General features: G+C 41.4%; 1 pseudogene; it reads left to right on the forward strand.

Annotated features, from left to right (window-relative positions):
- The first annotated feature begins 5,641 nt into the window (after positions 1-5,641).
- Positions 5,642-8,525, forward strand: LOC110302571 (annotated as a pseudogene).
- Positions 8,526-11,187: the final 2,662 nt, after the last annotated feature.

Genomic DNA, 11,187 nt, shown 5'->3' on the forward strand with positions numbered 1-11,187 from the left:
GAAAATATGTAATAAAAATATTAAAAATCAAAAAAAAAAAAAGAATTCTTGTGACTAGATTTCCAACTGCATTGATTGGAGTTGGGCTCTAAACTGTGTGATGCTTTGAGCTCATGATGACAACTTAAAGTCTGTCACCAGTTCTTACTGTGATCTGTTACAACAAATGAAATTAAGATGGGACACACATGCAGTTTGCCATCTTTGCTGGATCTTCCATTGTTACAATGAATGCTCTCACTAGGCAAGTCGGCTCATTCATTCCCTGCTTATCATTTTTGTTTCCTATTTTGTTGTTGTTCTTGTTGTTCTTGTTGTTCTTGTTGTTGTTCGGCGTGGTCTCATGGACAGCCCAGGATGCCCAGAAACTGTAGCATTGCAAATAATCATGGAGTCCAGATCCCCTGCTTCTGCCTCTGGGGTGCTGAGATAATGGTCATGAGACTACCACTCAGATTCGTGTGGCACTGAAGCTCACACTGAGGGCCTCCTACATCCCAAGTATGCACTTTACCACAAAAGCTGTTTTCCAGCATATATGGATTCTCTCTGTCCCTCACACTTGTGCAAAGTCTGCACCCAGGCAAATGGATGCTTAAGTGGGATTTTGTTATGGTTTTCTATCTCTGCAGATTTGACTTGTACCAGGTGCATCTAATGGCTGAAATTCATCTATTTTGACTGACGGAATCATGATAAGGCAGTCAGTGGAAGTTTGATCTCATATACTGATACTGGAGCCCATGTTGTGTACACAATGGTGATCTTGGCCTATGAAGGTAGACTATTCACTTACCTCCGTGTCTTGGTCACTTCTATGGAGCAATACACAAATAGAGCCAGTATGCAAGTCTGTGATGAGGTCTGAACTAACATAGGGAAAGTGTGTACTTTTTTTTTTTTTTGAGAAAATTGATGTTAGAAGTAGGGTTTAGGAACTGGAGAGATGGCTCAGCAGTTAAGAGCACTGAGTGCTCTTTTATAGGTCCTCAGTTCAATTCCTAGCAATCACATGGTGGGTCACATCTATCTGTAATCAGATCTGTTGCCTTCTTCTGGTGTGTCTGAAGACAGCTACAGTGTACTCACATACATAAGATAAACAAATAAATCTTTAAAAAGGAAGAAAAAGAAAGAAAGAAAGAGAGAGAGAGAGAGGGAGGGAGGAAGGGAGGAAGGAAGGAAGGAAGGAAAGAAGGAAGGAAGGAAGGAAGGAAGGAAGGAAGGAAGGAAGGAAGGAAGGAAGGAAGGAAGAAAGAAAGAAAGAAAGAAAGAAAGAAAGAGTCAGAAAGAGAGAACTAAAAGAAAAGAAAAGATATGATACAAGAAAAAAGAGAAATTGGTTTTAAATAATTGGGATTTCTAACTAGGAGACATATAAATATAGATACATTCTGGTGCATAAGATCTCAAACTATGTTTATCACAACTAAATGCATGCAGAGTACACATGCTCACAATTTCTTCCTTAGGATATCACTTTATAGGTTTGTTTGGGGAGGATGGGGGTGTTTCTTTAAATGAAAGTTTTGACAGTCCCTGCCAGCTGGTGATAGAAATGGAACACCTGACAAAAGATGGGCAGTGCTTATATAACTCTTATCTTAAATAGGTCTTAAGGAAACAGCTCCACAATACATACGATATCATTTCTTGGTTGGCCACACCTACAATTTAAAGAAAAGAAATTCTTAGGTCCAGAACATAGGGAGTTCCAATTCTAAATGGTTTACTTCCTCTTTTCGTACTTATGTAATTATAATTAGGATGGGAAATACTAGTCAAGACGAAGATTCTGTATTAGTCATATGATTTTGATGTAAAAACATCTGTCTGAACTTGGATACTCTGTGACAGAACTATTTTTCACACTTTCCCTGATTCAGCCCAAATCAGACCACCCTATCACCCTGTTAAGGGTTCTGGATGCTACACTGTCACAGGGCAAAGAAACTTTGTAACAACCTGTTCTTATGAGTCCCGTTTAAGAAGTGCATCCATGGCCCATGATCTGTGTGCACCCTGGCTGTGAAGAAAGAGGTTCCTATGAAGTGATATGGATGACCACAGATGCACAGTTGAGGAGGGATATGGGAGCTTCTCTGACAACCCCTGCCCTCACCCCAACCTCAACCCTTACCCAAAACTAACAGCCTAGACAGGAAGCAACAAAATGGAACTCTTTTAAGAAGGGTGATGAGAATGCTGAAGTGTAGCTGATCACAATTCATAGCTTCTGGGATGGGTAGGGGGGTGACTCAGTTCTAGATAAGGGGCTTGCCATCAGAGTTGACCATGCTCCAGTGAGTNTATAAATGACAAAAATTGGACTTGCTTTTCATTATTATTATATTTATATTTACTTTTCTTGGCAGGAAGGAAGACATGGAGGGACTGGGAAGTGAATGTCATCAAAGAGCAGGAAGTGAAAGTCACAGAGAATCAAAAAAATGTTATGTCAAAAAAGGGGTGCCTCCATGCTCAAATTACCTACACTAAATTTCATGTTTTAAAACTCAGGTGACCTCAATGTTCCTATGATTGACATAGGAAGTTTNTAGCACAGCAAAGCCTCAAAAACCTGCTCATCCCATCCACATCATAGAATATTGCAGGACAGCACAAAGATAACACTTACAGGAAATACACATTTTTCATAAATAATAAGTCAGCTACCTTTGAAAACATTTATTTGGTGTGTACCTGTACTTGAGTACATGTATGTGCATGTTTCTTAGTTAGGGTTTTATTGCTGTGAAGAGACACCACGACCAAGGCAACTCTTATAAAGGACACCATTTAATTGGGGCTGGCTTACACTTTCAGAGGTTGAGTCCATTATNATAGTGGTGGGATGCAGGGCAGCATCCAGGCAGACATGGTGCAATTAGAATGGAGGGTTCAACAACTTGATCTGAAGGCAGCCAAAAAGGGCTGTCTTTCACAGGCAGCAAAGAGGAGGATCTCTAAAACACTGGGCAGAACTTGAGAAGTAGTAGACCTCAAAGCATGTCTACACAGTGACACACCTCCTCCAACAAGGCCCATCTGTTCCAACAAGGCCACACCTCCTAATAGGGCCATATACCACGGGCCAAGCATATTCAAGCCACCACAGCACCACATGTGTGCAGGAGTCCACAGAGGCAAGCAAACAGTGTAAAATCCTCTAGTACTAGAGTTACAGATGTTTGTGAACAGATGGTTATAAAGGTTCTCTGCCATGTGACAGTGTAGGGTCCAGNACCCTTATCAGAGAGATAGTGTATTCTGATATAAGCTGAGTCAGCAAAATGGGAAACCCCCAAAGGAATCAAACCTGAGTCCTTTGAAGAGCAGCAAGTGCTCTTAAACACTGTGCCATTGCTCCAGCTTCATCTGTTTTCTTTTGAGTAAAAATTACAGGAATTTAACTATAAAAAGGGGCACCTTTGGGGGAAAAAAAGGTCTACAACATTCCCCACAGTGACCAGGTCAGGGGTAACTTGGTACAATTTCATTTCATTAACTTCCTAAGTAAATAACTTAATACATGTATATACATGTTGGTTTTTATTATTACAATATGACATCTACTAAAAATAGAGGGATTGTAAAGTCCCTTGGAAATACCTTGGAAAATGTGAAGGCCAACTTACCTTCCCTGGCAGAGACTGTCCTCTGGATGTTATCTGGAAAATAATAATAACAAAAAAAATCCACAAGATAACAGCTCAAGGTACAATTTGTAATTTCCCAGAGATCTTTGCTTCATACGCACAAAGATCTAAGGATTTAGTCTACAAGACTGAACTGAGTGGATATAGTTCATTGATAAGCATAATCTACTTATAAAACTACTGTTGGACCTTCCCTTCTGATGGGAAAGTTGGAGAAAAGAGGAATGCAGGACAAAACTTTTGGCCTCTCTCAGTAATGAGAGTAATGTCTAAGGACGTGTGCACCAACCACGCTTGACGGGTGAGTACTAAAATGAAGCATAAGGTAACACAGGGCCTCTATCATGTCTTCAGGCCGTTCTGAAGCCCAGGGAGATTGACACTTTCTCAGGAACCTCTCAAACCTATGTCAATGCCCACTACCTGAAATATGCAGAATTTTCATTTGTAATTAAGTAAATGGGAATTTAAACTCAATAGTCCACACAGCATAGTACACAAATAGATTTGACAGAAGGTACACATCGTAATTACATTCACCCACTCATTCTTTAAATAACAATAAGATTGCTGAACAGTGGATGATGATGTCAGTAGTACACTCTCTAAGTAAACTACACACATGTAGTTCTGTTGATCTTCCTTCCATTTGTCTTCATGGTGTGGAGTAGATGCACAGATACAGATCAGTAAATCCACACTTGAGTGGGTTAGAAAACGGGTCTGAGCCCCATTGACCACTAGGATACTTTAATCCAGCTCTCTATCCAAGTTGTCACTAAAATGATACATCACATAAATATTGGGATGATATTTCAAGTTCTTAAACATCCCTATTCCAGGGTGTGCATTTATACAATGTTAACACTTCTTGGCTTCACAAATATCACTAAAAGGTATCCCTAATTTGAACTGACATCATGGCAAGTATGGAGACTGATTCAAGACTCACAGAATGTGCATGTCCAAAGCCTCAGTATCCCAAAAGCCAATCTTATGAACATCCCCTTTCATATGTGTGTGTGTGTGTGTGTGTCTGTGTGTGTGTGTGTGTGCTAGAGATTAAATTCAGCTATCTTCTTCAACTGCTCTCCACCTAATTTTTGAGAGAGGCTCTCAATGAACCTAAAGTTTGCATATTTGGTTAGACTGCCTGGCCAGCAAGTCCCANAGGTCCTTCTGTCTCTGCCACTCCAGAATTAGGATTACAGGTATAGGTCACCACAGCCAGCTTTTATGTGTGAGCGATGCTCCATTTTTAACTTAGGTGCTAGGGATCAACCTCACTGTTCACTGACTCAGCATCTTTCTACCTTATTATTATGGCTCCTGGATAAATTACAATCGCACAGAGATTTAATATTATAGTCCCACTGTACAGCATTGGTTTAGAGGCCAAAAAGGCCTTTAAAGACAGTAAGAACTGAAAATAGCCAAGACAGAAAAGAATGGTAGTTGGCTGAATAATGACCTCCAAAGGTATCCAGGTCCCTACAACCTGTGAATGTTATAATGTAAGACAGTAGAAATTCATGATTCTCTACATAATGCTTAACTGTGAGTCTAGCAGAAGGCAAGGGGAGATTGATACAGAAAATAGGATTTTTTTTTTTACTCAGTCAATGGTGAGAGTTGAGGTAAAAATCAATATTGCATGCATGAAATACTGAGGAATGGTTCTTAGTCACACAAGGCCTATGAGAAATGGATCTTAGGAAGCTGTAAACCACAGGAAGACAGATTCTTCCCGAAAGCTTCCAGGGGGGATACAGCCTTGCCGAGTTGCTAATTCTGACTCAGAGAAATTGATTCAGACTTCTCAAATCTAGTACTATAAAAACAGAGATCTAGAGACTGGCACTTGCTGTGTTGGTTCCGGGCTGCGAAGGTCAGTCCCGAAGGAGTCTCTGAGTGGAGTTCGGAAAGCAGTGGCTCGCTCTCCTTCTCTTGCTCACTGGCAACCGTTCACCGGCAGCTCTCGCCCTAGCTGAGACGGTTCAGCGCGGGGCATGCTGAAGGGCTGTCCTCCTCCGTTCTTCCTCCTCTTTCTGCCTCCGCAGGATGGACCTGCTCGCCCAATGCCCCTGAAGACGGATAAGTCTTCTCTTGAACTTTTTCAAGTTCTCTGAAGAAGCCAATGGGATCTTTTTTACATCATGACTTCATCTGAATGCAAGAACAAGAAATAAGTTTTAGTTTTAAAATGACTCTGACTCAGTTCTGATGAGCATTTTAGACATGAGTTTACATCAGAAAATGGGTTCAGAGAGAGATCTTCAACCTTCTGCTTCATCTGTGAGCTTGCCTTCTGTCAAAAAGGCACCCAAACAGACAAGAATTTCAATAGGTTCTCTTTTTCGGAGGAAGATGGACAGCAAACGAAAATCAAGGGAGCTCAGTGGTGGGGTGGAAGCAATGGCAAGTATTGAGAGGATACATTCTGAAATGTGTGCTGATAAGAACTCCATTTTCTCAACAAATACCTCTTCTGACAATGGATTGACTTCCATTAGCAAACAAACTGGAGACTTTATGGACTGTCCTTTGTGCCTTTTACGGCTTTCTCAAGACAGATTTCCTAATATCATGACATGTCATCATAGATCTTGTGTGGATTGTTTACGACAATACCTAAGGATAGAAATCTCTGAAAGCAGAGTTAACATCAGTTGTCCAGAATGCAAGGAACGGTTTAATCCCCATGACATTCGCTTGATATTAAGTGATGATGTCTTNATGGGAAAATATGAAGAATTTATGCTTCGACAGTGGCTCGTTGCAGATCCTGACTGTAGGTGGTGTCCAGCTCCAGACTGTGGATATGCTGTGATAGCATTTGGATGTGCCAAGTGTCCAAAATTAACTTGTGGGAGAAAAGGCTGTGGAACAGAGTTTTGCTACCACTGTAAACAGATCTGGCATCCCAAACAGACCTGTGAGACTGCTCTCTGGGAAAGAGCCCAGCGTTTATGCTTAAGAACTATACGCTTTTCACCTATTAGTTACAGACAGGAACCTAGAGCAGCAGCTGATGACATAAAGCCATGTCCACGATGTGCTGCTTATATAATCAAGATTGAGGATGGGAGTTGCAATCATATGACATGTGCTGTGTGTGGTTGTGAGTTTTGTTGGTTGTGCATGAAAGAAATCTCCAATTTACATTATCTCGGTCCCTCGGGTTGTAGTTTATGGGGGAAGAAACCCTGGAGTCGAAAGAAGAAAATCCTGTGGCAGCTGGGAACCCTTGTTGGTGCTCCCGTAGGGATTGCCCTCATAGCCGGCATTGCCCTTCCTGCCATGATCATTGGCATTCCTGTGTATGTGGGCCTCAAGATTCATGATTGCTATGAAGACACAGATGTTTCAAAACACAAGCGGAATCTGGCCATAGCAAGTGGTGTTACCCTGTCTGCAATCGTCTCTCCAGTGGTAGCTGCAGTGACTATAGGCATTGGTGTTCCTACCATGCTAGCTTATGTCTATGGTGTGGTCCCAATTTCCCTCTGCAGAAACAGGGATTGTGGAGAGTCTGCAGGAAATGGGAAAGGAATAAGGATTGAGTTTGATGATGAGAATGACATAAACGTAGGTGGGACTAACACAGCCACGGATACATCAGTAGCAGAAGCAAGGCACAACCCTAGCATAGGAGAGGGAAGTGTCAGCAACCTGACTGGAAGTTTGAGTGCAATTGGAAACCACATGGATGGAATAGGCACTATTGGCAACAACCTGAGTGAGACAGTCAGTACCATGGCATTAGCTGGAGCTAGTATCACAGGCAGTCTGTCAGGAAGTGCCATGATGAACTGTTTCAGCAATTTGCAAGTTCAAGCAGAGGTACAGAAAGAAAGGTGTAGTCTCAGTAGAGAATCTGGCACAGTGAGTTTGGGAAGAATTTGTAATAACGGCAGCACCAAAGCAATGGCAGGATCCATTCTGAACTCCTACATCCCTCTGGACAGAGAAGGGAACAGTATGGACGTGCAAGTGGATATTGAATCAAAGCCATTCAAGTTCCAACACAGCCGTGGAAGCAGCAGTGTGGATGACAGTGGTGCTGCCCGAGGCCACATGGGCAGGTCATACAGTGGCTTGCCTGAAGGTAAATCCAGTGCTACCAAGTATTCCAAGGGAGCAACAGGAGGAAAAAAGTCAAAGAGTGGTAAACTGAGGGAAAAGGGTAACATGAAGATCAATGAGACCAGAGAGGACATGGATGCACAGTTGTTACAGCCACAAAGCACAGACTCAAGTGAGTTTGAGGTGCCATCCCTGAGTGACAACATGCCATCTGTAGCAGTCTCCCCCTGCAGTAACTTTTCTTACTTAGAAAGCATGAGAATTTCCTCTAGTCACCATTCCAGGGGTTTCCATGCCCGCTTCGCAGCTGTGAACACCCTTCCTGAGGTAGAAAAGGATGGGCTGAAACATTCACCACACCAGTGCAGCAGTGCTCTGCTTTCCAAAACTGCTTCCTGTTCAGAAGTCCCACAGTCCAGCCATGCAGCAGACAAGCATGGCACCAATTGACTTTGGGGGAAGCTGATGGTGGATGGTGATGCACTGAGAGAGACAAATAATGACCACTCGCACCAGACAGCAGACTTGAAAGTTGCTGTCCACACTACGGTGTAGGCCCATGAATGCTGCAGAGTAAGAACCACTGAACAACCTTGTTTGGAGCTGGTTGAACCATCTGTGACTGTTAAGCTTAAGTTACCAGCAAAAGCCAGGTTTTATAATTGTAATGCAAATACAATTTATATGTCTAGCAAAGCATTGTGTTTCATGGTGGTATTAATTACCAAATTATGACATNAAGGCTTTAAAGTGTTCGTACCAGAATAAAACACTGCTTGATGCACATACAGCTGTATTGAGATAGAAAATTGGCTTAATTTGTAATCATGAGACACTAACACTGTTCTATGGCATTGTTAAGGAAAATGGAGGCTTAGGGGTAAGTGTTAGTGACATTTTATTGAAGTCACTAAAGGATGGAACTTGGCCGATTACTCGGTGTATGACCCTCTTGGTAACATTACTCTTCATAACTGAGCTGAAATTCATTTCTTCATATGCAATGTAGANATCAGGCTTAATGCTGCCCATGGGTAACCATTCAGATACTTAGACACTTGGGCAAGATCAGGACAGTTTTGCACAACTCTGAAGCAGAAACACTTGGTACAGTTACATATCTCTAGTGTGGTTGTTGCCATTTTAGAAGAAGAAGGTAAGAGTAGGTAACTAAGGGACTGACATCAGCAGAAGACAATCCTATTAGGATGTAAGTATTACTGTCACCTGTCACTGAGGCAAGTTAGTGCCCTTTGATTCTTGATGCCTTTGAGAGGGACTGGATTTTATGAGCCTCCTCATTTGAGGATTTTGCTATATCATTTCCCATAATGTCTTCTCTAGTCACCTAGGATAATATAGACAAATACAGCAAATAGGTAAACATGAATGTGATTATTAACTACATTGAAAAAGTATTCACCTACAAAGACACATGCAGCCTTTAGAAAATTTAACATTACACAACCTCAACTTTTAACACGAATATCTGTTTGAACCATGAAATCAAAACAATGCAGAACTTGCACCAAGCTTACATAAAAGGTCAACGTGTGGCTTTGTTTCCTTTTGCTTTTGTTTACAGGGGATGTTCAGCTGACACGAGCAGAGGTTGGCCAAAATACTGCCTGCATTACTGACTTCCCACACAACTCTCATGACAGACTGACCTCATAGTGGTCAAGTACTCCACCTTAGGTGTTTCCTCTAAGTGTTACCATTATGGTGCCTCTGAGCATTTTCTTTTGATAAAGAAGGAAAATGTGCAGGCTACAATCCTGTACCGTCATTTTCCTCACTGCTTCCATTAATCTNCTTAGATACCACTAGTTCTTTTAGCTGATACTGCTCATTATGGTGTTTGTATATTTGTTTGCATTCTAATTGTGTTCAGTAATGAGTGTGCAAACAGGAGACATGAAATGAATGTAAATAATAATGAAAAAACAAAGCAAAACAAAACAAAGATCTGGGAGTGAGGCTTAATAACAAGACACTTCAGCCTAGTGTGCCTGAAGTTGTAGTTTGCTATATACTCCACACCCCCACCCCATCTACACACACATGCCATGCAGTTTAAGGTACTAACCTTCTTTTAACTTCTTATAGCAGCCAGAGGTAACCAGTAAAGGAAACTGTGTGTGTGTGTGTGTGTGTGTGTGTGTGTTGAACCCACTGAACAACTTACTCCTCTTTACTATTTTTTAAAACAGAATTACTTATCTTTATTTCATATGTATAGGGGTCTTGCATGAATGTATATAAGCTTACGATATGCTTGCCTGTGTCCATGGAAGCCAGAAGAGGGCACTGAATCCCCTGAAACTAGAGTTACAGACAGTTGTGAGCCTCTATTTGGGTACCAGGAATGGAACCCAGGTTCTCTGCAAGAACAGCAAGTGCTCCCAAACGCTGAACCATCTCCCCACCCCTAGTTGTTACCATTTTAAAATTAATTTTTAATTTAATTTTCTTATTGTGCTTAAAGATGCATAACAAAACTTTAACTATCTTATGTGCACAGTTTTGGAGGCAATAAGCACACTCTCATTGCTGTGTGGTATGCTACTATTGTCAAATTCTAAAAACCTCAATATTTCAAACAGAAATGTGGTGACAATTAAATAATACCTACCCTTTCCCTTCCCTAGCCCACTTGTGGAGGTTTAAATATGCTTGGCCCAGGGAGTGGCACTATTCATAGGTGTGGCCTTGAGTGGATGTGGACTTAAGTGGATGTGGCATTGTTGGAGTAGGTATGGCCTTGTTGGAGTGGGTGTGGCCCTGTTAAAGTAAGTGTGACCTTGTTGGAGGAAGTATGTCAGTGGGGAAGTGGGCAATGAGCCCCTCCTCCCAACCATGTGGGAGCTAGTCTTCTCCTACTGGCCTTCAGATGAAGATGTAGAATTCTCAGGTCCCCTAGAGCCCACAAGTTGGCTCACGATCATCTGTAACTCAATTTCCAGGGAATCCAATGCTGTCTTCTGGCTTCTGTGGGCATTCAACAGATATATGCATATAGGCAAAACATTCATATATATAAAATAAAAATAAATGTTTTTAAAGTACTAAAAACTATAATCCAGGATAAGATAAGGTGCAAGTGGAGACATGAAATGAATTAGCCTTGTGTTGGTCAGCAGATGAATGGATAAATAAAATTGNGGNANTTGAGTATTAGTCATCCATAAAGAAAAATAAAATCTTATCATATTTAGCAAATAGGATGAGATGGTGGGAGTTGTCTTAAGTGAAATAAGCCAGACATACAGATTAACAAATTTCATGTATTCTTCCTTACATGTGGAAACTATAAAAAGGAAAAATGAAGGATCTGACTAAAATAGAAAAGCAATTGCTAGATCTGAGAAAGGTGTGGAAATGGTGGATGCTGTGAGCTTTCCTGGGGAGACATGAGCAGATCTCTATACATTCCAGCCAG

This window comes from Mus caroli, chromosome 9 (assembly GCF_900094665.2).
Source record: "Mus caroli chromosome 9, CAROLI_EIJ_v1.1, whole genome shotgun sequence".
Taxonomy (NCBI): domain Eukaryota; kingdom Metazoa; phylum Chordata; class Mammalia; order Rodentia; family Muridae; genus Mus; species Mus caroli.